At 45.0% G+C, this 9804-nt stretch overlaps 1 long non-coding RNA gene across 1 annotated transcript; it reads right to left on the reverse strand.

Annotated features, from left to right (window-relative positions):
• Positions 1-6477: 6477 nt before the first annotated feature.
• LOC125555433 lies at positions 6478-8771 on the reverse strand. Its single transcript, XR_007304700.1, has 3 exons — positions 8367-8771; positions 6743-7534; positions 6478-6581 (listed from the first exon to the last, which is right to left on the reverse strand). It is a non-coding gene; the product is annotated as an uncharacterized LOC125555433 (long non-coding RNA).
• Between the last annotated feature and the right edge of the window lie 1033 nt (positions 8772-9804).

Genomic DNA, 9804 nt, shown 5'->3' on the forward strand with positions numbered 1-9804 from the left:
GCCACGAACCAGAACCCCGGGCAGATCCTCCCGCAGCCGGAGGTGATGCCAGTGCCCGGCAATCTGCTCCCTAGGCCGGGGGCCGCCCTATCCCGGCCGTACACCGGCGGCAACTCCCGGCAGCAGCCGACGACCGAGCCGGAGCCAGAGACAGAGGCGGAGCAGCAGCCGGAGCAGACGACCGAGCCGGAGCCACAGACGGAGGCGGAGCCGCAGCCGGAGCAGACGACCACGAGGGAACCGGAGCCGGTCACGCCCACGCGCGACCAGGGCGATTTCTACCGCACCGGCGCGACGCCGACCACGCCAGAGCCGCCGGCGACGCCAACCTCGACGGAGACGTGGGAGACGCCGGCGACGCCGTCTGTGCCCGTGCAGCAGGGTTATACTTAGTTGTTGCACATGCTTAAATTGTATCTGCAGGCAGAAGACTCCTGTGAAGACCAATACCAACACTCCGGTCAAGAAGAAGACTCTAGGAACTCTAGGAACCAAGAGAAATCTGCTTCCTTGGATTGGGGGATGGATATGCTTACTTGTAATCTGTTCTGGACCATGCGTGTGTGTGTGTGTGTGTGTGTGTGTGTGTTAGCTCAAACTGTTACTTGAACTGGTGTCTGGGGTAGCTGTTTGTGTGTGGTAACTCAAGCTGGAGCTCGAATTTTAAGACTATATTCTGGTTCATCTACTATTATGCAGAACATTTTCACTTGTAATCTGATGCAAATTATCTGTATTTTCACTAAGGTCATGTCAAAAATTTCCACTAACTTTATGCATCTCTTCTCTCCAAACAATGCACATTATATTCACAGTTTACTTTGCTCCATTCACTTGAACACCACATTCACTGTACATCATAGGCAGAGAGGAAGTTTACACTTTTATGCATCTGTATATTTATATCTATACATTCACAGGCTTCATGCATCTTTCCATCCATCTAGACAGAGAAGAAGTTTACACTTTTAGCACAACCACCAGAAGCAATGCACACATAGAAGCACAAAAAAAAAAATCACAGGTTACATCTACAACTACAGTGTTTCCAATCTGCCTACTATTTACATCACACAAAGTCTCAGCATTTCTTTGCTGAATTTCACACATCATCTTGTGTGCATTCTTCAGGTGTCGCCGCCTTCTCCGCTGCTGCCACCGACGCTGCCCTTGCTATTGCTCCAAGAAGCAAACGGTGAGAAGCTCCACCCTGCAGGTACATCTCTCAGGGCCATGCTGGTGTTGCGCGAGGTGGTTGCATGAAGAGCTACGGTGGCGCTGCTGTGGGGAGCCAGCGACGCAACGAAGAGGCAAGGGCATGAGGCGAGCGACACTGCCAGTTGCGAGGAGGAAGAAGGGAGAGAGGAGGCGACGCTAAGCAGCACGGAGACAGCTAGGGCTGCGAGGCGCCAACGGCAGCTACTGGAGCACACGACGAGGAGATGGAGTTTGGGTTAGATGGGGCAAGGGGGGGGAGAGAAGAGGGTGGCGGCGGCGGTGGTTAGAGCTGTGGGGCGCCGACGGGAAGGGTTACGGCGGCGGCGCACTGTTCTTAGCGACAGAGGAGGGGATCAAGAGGAAAACAGGAGGAAAAATATCTAGTTGTATTTGGTATAGTGCATGGAGGGCGCATGGGTATAAAAGTTCCCTCCTCGACCAACTTTTGGGTGTTTGATAACCTGCATGGGGCCTTCTCAGCATGCACGAGTTCAGCCCAAATATCTGCATAGCATTCACGAACAAAGAACAGCCCATCAGCTGTTCACTAGTTAGCATGCATGAGCGAAGCGGGAGACAACTTGTTTTAAAAAATATTTGGAATTTTTTTAAAAAAAATTAAAATTTTAGAAAATGTTCATAATACCAAAAATTGTTCAAATTTTCTAAAATGTCCAAATTTTCTAAAATTTTCAAAGAGATCCATATTTTCAAATTTTGTTAACATTTTCAGAAAAAACTTCAGAATTTAAAATTTCGTTTAAATTTTTAATAAAAGTCGAATTTTGTTTAGATTTTCAAAAACTGTTTGGATTTTTCTCAAAAAATGTTCAGATTAAAAAAATAAAGTTTAAAAAAGATAAAACTTTCAAATTTTGTTTCGATTTCAAAAAAAAATAAAATTTCAAAAAAAATGTTTAAATTTTCAAAGAAAATAGTTTTTACATGTTTCAAAAAAAATTCACATTTTTAAAAATACTGGTTGCTATAGTACCGACTGACATGTTTAAGCAGATGCAAGCTGCCAAACAAAGTACCAATTTAGCATGTCTCAGCAAATACACCGCTATCAAACAACAGCAAATATATGTACTCAGCATGTATCAAAGGAGAACAACCATGCTAGGTTCGGAGTGCTACCAAACACACCTGTAGCGAATGGTGGTGGCTAGCGCTCGGTGTCGGTGGTTCTGAGTTTGTTGGGGCCAAGGGCATTTTCATCCAGAAGAAAAATAAGGGACATATACAAGACAATGTTTTCACTAAAATTGACCTCGGTAACTGAAGTGGGAGAATTGGAGTGGCATTTTTCTGAATTTAGAATTTGGAGTGGCTTTATTTGGAATCACCAAAATTGGAGTGGCATTTATCCAATTAACCCTATTTATAAGAAATATGAAAAATTACATTTGCTCGGAGAATAATTTTAACTACCCTCTTAACATCAATTTTAGTGACATGGTATGCCTCACTCCAAAAACAATGTACCATTGTGAACATTTCTACTTGAATTTTATAATTAATCATTTTCCTCAAAGCACATTCAACACCCCTATATCTTTCTTAAACTGATGGGTTCGATAAGTACATTTCTGATCTGGTAGTTTGGCTATAATTCTTTGGTAATTTACATGTTGTTACGTGCATATTCCAGTTGTAAAATTCCCCTAACTATAGCATTGACACTCTACTCACCATTCTAGTCGCGCCTGGATCAGTATTGTGCGCATCCCACCATGACGTGGCTGCACATGCCAAGGGAGGTGCGTGACGTGGTTGGACAGGGTACAAGTTCTCACTGGTGACAAAAGGACGAAGAAGAGCCTAAAGGTGTTGATGCTGGTTATCATGGTGTTGGTGTAGATGACAGGATAGTGGCATAGATGCATTACTGATGTGGTTGAGTACAGTTTGTAGCTGGTAAGGAGGAAAAACGAGCAGAGTTGGGTGCAGTTGAAGCCCAACAAGTATTACTGGAGCTACCTCCACCATGCCTCGAGCCTAAATTAGAGAGGACCTATTCATTCATTTGTTATCTTGATTTTGTGATTGTTCAACAAGTCTATTGGATTATCTTTTTATGGTAAAGGTTTCCCATTTCTTTGTCCTTGAACACAAGCTGCATTGCATTATGAAATGATTATACCTTTTATTGTTTATGTGATCAGTGGAATTTTCACAATACCATGTATGACCAAAACAATGTATAGAAATCAATTTTAGTTGACACAATATTTGAAGTTATGGCCAAACTATAAAACATCAAATATTATTTATAAATTTGTCTGGCTATTATCATTTATATTAGTCAAGATGTGCGTTGCACGTGCACCCGTATTTATCGATAAAGCAAACCAGCCACAAAAGAGTGTTGTGTACGGGATCTTCCCTTGGCAGTTAGGACGTCCATTGCTATCAATATGGTTGAAGACATCCATTGTAGTGTTGTTGGTCCAAAAAATAGCAATGGCCACCAATCCATGCCGAAATTAGCATCTCTCTTCGTACATAAACACATGTACGCGCCAGCATGCAAAAAATTCTAAAAAAAGGTGTGAATCCCACCCACTTTACGTTAACCGGCCATGCACGCCGATCAACTAGTACCGGCGGTCGTCGCCGCCGTGGCCGTGGTGTGCCTGCTCATCGCCGGCCGCGCCGACGGCCAGTTCGAGTACGTTCCTGCCGTGGCGAGCCAGGAGGTGGAGCCGCTGGTCACGAACCTGAACCCCGGGCAGCTCCTCCCGCAGCCGGAGGTGATGCCAGTGCCCAGCAATCTGCTCGCTAGGCCGGAATACGTCGCGCAGACGGGGTTCATGCCGGGGGCCTCCTTAGCCGGGGCGTTCACCGGCGGCTACGTCCCGCAGCAGCCGACGACAGAGCCACAGCCGCAGCCACTGCCGGAGTCGCAGACGCCCAAGTGGATGCCGGAGACGCAGACGACCAAGTGGGTGCCGGAGCCGCAGACGCCCAAGTGGATGCCGACGCCAACCTCGCCGGCGACGCCGTCTGTGCCCGTGCAGCCGAGTACCAGCGGCGGATCGTACGCTGGCGGGGCCGCCAACAAGCAGTTGGACGACGACGGAGAGCCGGTGGACGGGCTGAGCCCCAAGGCCATCGAGAACATCCTCAAGGAGCACAACGCATTCCGCGCCAAGGAGCATGTGCCCCCTCTCACGTAAGCACTGGACATGCAAGCATGCATCTCGCGGCGGCCGGCGCCGGAGACGATGATGACAACTCGGCCAACTGGATGGATGGATGCAGGTGGAACGCGACGGTGGCCCAGTACGCGCAGCACTACGCGAACGAGCGCAAGGGGGACTGCGCGCTGAAGCACTCGACGGGGCCGTACGGGGAGAACCTCATGTACGGCGAGGGCAGGGCGTGGACGTGGCGCCACACCGTCGACGAGTGGAGCGACGAGAAGCAGAACTACCACTACGGCTCCAACAGCTGCGACGCCGGCAAGCAGTGCGGCCACTACACCGCCGTGGTGTGGAAGCACACCACCGCCGTCGGCTGCGGCCGCGTCACCTGCACCAGCGGCGACACCCTCATGGTCTGCAGCTACTACCCGCCAGGGAACTACGACGGGGAGAAGCCATTCTAACTCATCATATCATCATCCTCAGCATTTCTCTCTTAATTAATATTCCATCTGATTAATCGGTTAATTAATCACGTAGTTCATTCTCCGCATCCACACGACAGTAGAACAACTCCAGTAGAATGTGCGTATATTTTTTAATATTTCTTGCACATACATAACATGTGCAAAAATTAGCAATCTTCTGAGATAAAGCCTTGCAGCTGCTGGTAGGAAAATACCAGGTGTGCAGTATTTTTTTTTCGGGTAGGTATTGTATTTTTTTTCTCACTTTGAGATTGCTTTTACCACGCTTGTCACGTGGTAGGTAGGTATTGTATTTCGTTGCCAAGAACAACTTATGATGTTTATTCTTAACCAAGTAATGTGCTTTGTTTTTTGTAGTAGAGAGAATACTTTACTGTCCTATGAGTTTTTTTTCGCAAGGAAATTTTTTCATACATCAACCACGAGCGTCAAGATTACATAAAGGGCACCTCTAATATATAGATGCCCAATAAGCTATAACTAGTACATATGCCCGTGCGTTGCAACGGGCTCCTCATCTCTATTGTAACGTCTCCATAGGGCACGGCAGCCTCGATGAGCGCATGACCCCGGCGTCCTACTCCTCCACTCAACAATTCATCCTAGGGGGATGTAGCATGCAAACGATGGGGATGAGGAGACCAAAAACCATGATATGCAAAAAAAATATGTTCTTATCTAGATTCCATGCAATGGCGCACTATCATATCAAGATGCGAGGGCAAGGAGGCAATCATCTCCGTTCATGTTTTTTACCCCAAGAACGAATGCACGCACATGTCCTATGGGTAATAGATGCAATGCCCTAACCTTAGGAAAGACATTTGCTTGCATTATCTTTGGCACACCAGATTTATTCCATTAAGAATGAATACTTACCCTAACTTTATTTCTCTCAATACTAAAGCCAAAATGACACGAAAATAAGTGTTAGATTCTACTCTTTGTTATACTGCCTTTTACTTACAAAAACTTCAGATAGATACCTTGAATTTATTATTTATTATGCATGCCTCAAGTTAATCATCTATTTATTTTTAAACATAATATATTGAACTGGGGATTTCTAAATATTTTGGTGTAAGATGTATATTTACTCACATAACATTGAAGTATACAAATACTTGGACATACATATATACCCAGCCATGTAAATATGAGAAGTTCGTTATGCGTCATCTATAGTGATAGCTCTGTTTGTCTTCTCTATTTGTAGACGAATTTCAAGATTTAATAATGTTGCCAATTCTGACCAATCCATTGTTACATGCATGTACGTACACATATGTATGAGCCATTATGCTAAAAAGGCTAATTTAATAGAATCATTAGCCGAGACAGCATGATGCCATTGTTATTACCTTTGCTACCTGTAGAAATTCAGTCAAATATAAATAGGCACTATATGCTAGACTACATGATGCCATTGTCATTGCCTTATTGCACACATGGCTCTGGCTGCATGCATACTACTGTGCCCAAGGCCAAGAGTAGCTCTCGTTGAGGCAGTCCTCTTCTGGTGTCATCGATCTACCACCAATACAAATCTCTTTTGCTGAAGACAATCTCACCATAATCTTCAGGACTTCTATTAAAACTGGGCATTCATGTTAGCAGATAGAGAGGGAAACGTGATGTCGTAGTATATATGAAGAGAAGTATAACTGACAATATACAATAATGAGCTAATTACTACGATGAGTTATTTCCAGCGCTGCATCCCCTCCTGAACATAGGAATTTTGTTAATTCAGTACGTATGGAAGGCAAGAGCGTCAGACATAAAAACTGACAATACATATGCCTGTCGCTAAACTTAGGTACTAATAAGATGAGATGGATCATTGAACTTCTAAACAAATTAATGGTAGGTGATGCAAGAAGGCACCTGTCAATGGCAATGCACCATTTAATGTTGATAAAATCTGGAACAGTTAACAGAGTCTGCAATGCTGACTTCCCTTGTTGACTCTGGTGCAACTCCTGCAGTGATAACCAGAAATCTTAATAAAATTAAATTGAAAAGTGGACAGAACACACATTATGAGTGAACCATGAACAATACTTGATGCTAGAAAATCTTGTATTGATGTGCTCAAGGTAATTATATGCTATGTCTTTCACTGAAGAATGAAGTATTCGCTAGCTAGTTGTGCATTGTAAGCTTCTTCTTTAAAAGAATTACTCAATGCAAACTTCTTACTGAAATGGATACTGCAGAACTTGTGCTACTTGTGCTGCATCATCAATCAATTCATACTATCATAAAAAAAATGTATCACAGCCTTTGGCATGAGCAGTAGCACATCATTCTCACCTGGAGCAGTTACCTGAATAAAAATGAATCAAAACTGCAGGAGATATTGTCCACGCATTTAGATCTGCAGCTTTACTATGCCTCAGCATGTTTGTGTTTCCCCAAACCATCTTCTTTTCCTGGACCTCTATTTCCCTAATGAACACGATGGCTTATGATTGTGGTAGCCTCATGAGATTGGGAGAGAACACTACCATGTGAGACACGAAGCCCTCATCCTCAGGGAAGGTCAAACTAAATAAGATATGTGGTAGTATGGACGTTGAAGACGATGCTTAACAGCCAGCAGTCAGGTTGACGTCACTATTGTGTGCACCAACCCCATCGCCGGCGCAACCGACCATGGCCTTGTGCACCTTCTGTCTGCATGACCAACCAATTTCAGTTAAAAGCATTGTACAAAAGTAGGCACAAATTAGTAGAACGAAAGTGGAAAGGAGTAAATACTGGAATATATAACTGTTGATATTGATTTAGCTATTAAAACAAGAATCCACACCAAGTAAGTTCGTAAAGAAAATCCACACCAAGAGATAAGAGACCTTAGATGGACATGATCTTTTTTTGTAACTGAATCCAGTTTATATGGTTTCTTTGTAACAATATATGGCCGGCTGCTGCATTAGAAGTGGTACTTTGAAGGATCTGTTCGTCGCAACACAGTAGGATCTGTTCATTGATCTGTATTAGATAGCACACCTTTAGCTTGTAGTGCAGATTTATTGAAATTGACAGTGCCACACTCCAAAATCAGTTATACTCCACAATCTAATTTTAGCTCTATATATTCATGTAACTGAAGAAGTAGTACATCTGCGGCAGCATGCCTCTTTTTGGCCCTTACATAATTTGCTGAATTGAATTGCAATCATGGTACTGAAAGGACACATGAGGACATCCAGTTTGCATGAAAAGTTTTCTGTAAGAATAAATCATACACTCTGATTTCATCTAATCACAGGAGCTGGTGCCTAGGCAGGATCATCCACCTCATTCCCAGGCTCAGTGGCATCACACGTGAACACACTTGACCAAATTGCACAAATAAGGTAATTCCAATCAAAGGTGATGGTGTTACTATTGCTATGAGCAAGCAGGATGCATAGTGCATGAAATCGTGATATCAGTAAGAAGTTCTGATAGCAGCCACGCCACAATCGAGGTCTCAGAATAACAGAGTAGATGGGGAGGGTACCTGGGTCGTTCGGGAGAGGGAGATCGAGAGTGACCACTGCTAGGGCACAGGGGACGTCCGGTTCTTGCAGTTACGGATGCCGACGATAGGATCCGGCGACAAATTATTGAACGCCGGCGAGGCGGTTGAGGGAGACGATGGTCTCCATCCCGCCGGTGCTCGTATTCCCATGCGACGATGGTCTCCATGCCGCCGTGGTCCCCATGCATCTCCTGGACTTGGGACGGGAGGAAGGCTGCCGAGCAGTTCGAGGCTCGAGGGAGAGGGAGGCGACGGAGGGATGTATACCGCTGCTCCCGGCGTGGAGTTCGGCCGCGGACTCAGCGAGGAAGGCGGCGGCGGCTGCGCGCCCGCTCGTGCGCGGGGAACAGGAAGGGGATCGTGGCGTGATGTGTCTGTTGAAAGGATTGCGGGCTGAATGTACTAAACTACAGGGACGTTTCTACAAACAACGAAACGCTACCTCAAATTGGCCACTTAAAAAGGATTGCGGGTTCAATTCCTAAAAAGCACAGGGACCTTTGTGTAAAAGAGCAGCGACGGTGAAGCCGACACACTTAGTTTAAGAAAAATTGGTGCTTTATTATTAGGGAAATATAATAGGGCTTAGTCGCTTTTTACATCATCAAGGGTCAAAAAAAGTGCTCTAACAGGTGTCATATCTCTACTTTTTTTTACTCTAAATTTACAGCACCCCTCCAAAACAGCATCAAACGTTGCAAATTTTCAACACCTGGGCCTTTGGAGTAGAACAAATTCGGTCGTGTGTAAATCTCCAGCTGTCGTGATCCAAGCGAGTTTATGGCTAACATGGTTTCTTTCTCTTCTAACATGTCATATCACACGTTAATTAAAAGAATTTCGTAAGAAGGTAACTTGTCACGAGTAAATTGAAAGAACACGCTACATATATAGAAATATATTTGGAACTACCTCATGTGGCGTCGCATACGTGGTGAGCATTCAAAACTTGATAAGAAAAAGAAAATACAATCAGAATTTTTTTTGGAGTGGCAGAGAGATCAGTCCTCGGGTCCATTTCATCAAGGAAACCTTTGATAGGGTTCGGCATCAAAATGGAAAATTGAGCTGTTTCGGCGTGTACCGGCATATCTAGAGCCGCTCATTGCGGTCTGAAGATTAGTCAAACAGTCGGGAAGCTCACCAACGAGGAGTAGTCAGTCATCCTCTCCAGCAAGACCTCGACTCACTCGGAGGTTACTGTCGGGGGTATAAATACAGGGTATCCTAAGTATATGAATGGCCCACCAAAAGGCCCTAACCCATTGAAGATACGACCTGGAAGATTATAGGCGAGAAGGCAACGTCACGGTGGCTTGGAGAGGACCAAGTCCCTACACTCGGATCCCAAGGAGTCTCACAGGCAGGAGTAGTCGGCCAAGAAGATGACATGACAGGAGTAGTCGGCTAGGTCAGT

The sequence above is a fragment of the Triticum urartu genome, chromosome 5 (assembly GCF_003073215.2).
Source record: "Triticum urartu cultivar G1812 chromosome 5, Tu2.1, whole genome shotgun sequence".
Lineage (NCBI taxonomy): Eukaryota > Viridiplantae > Streptophyta > Magnoliopsida > Poales > Poaceae > Triticum > Triticum urartu.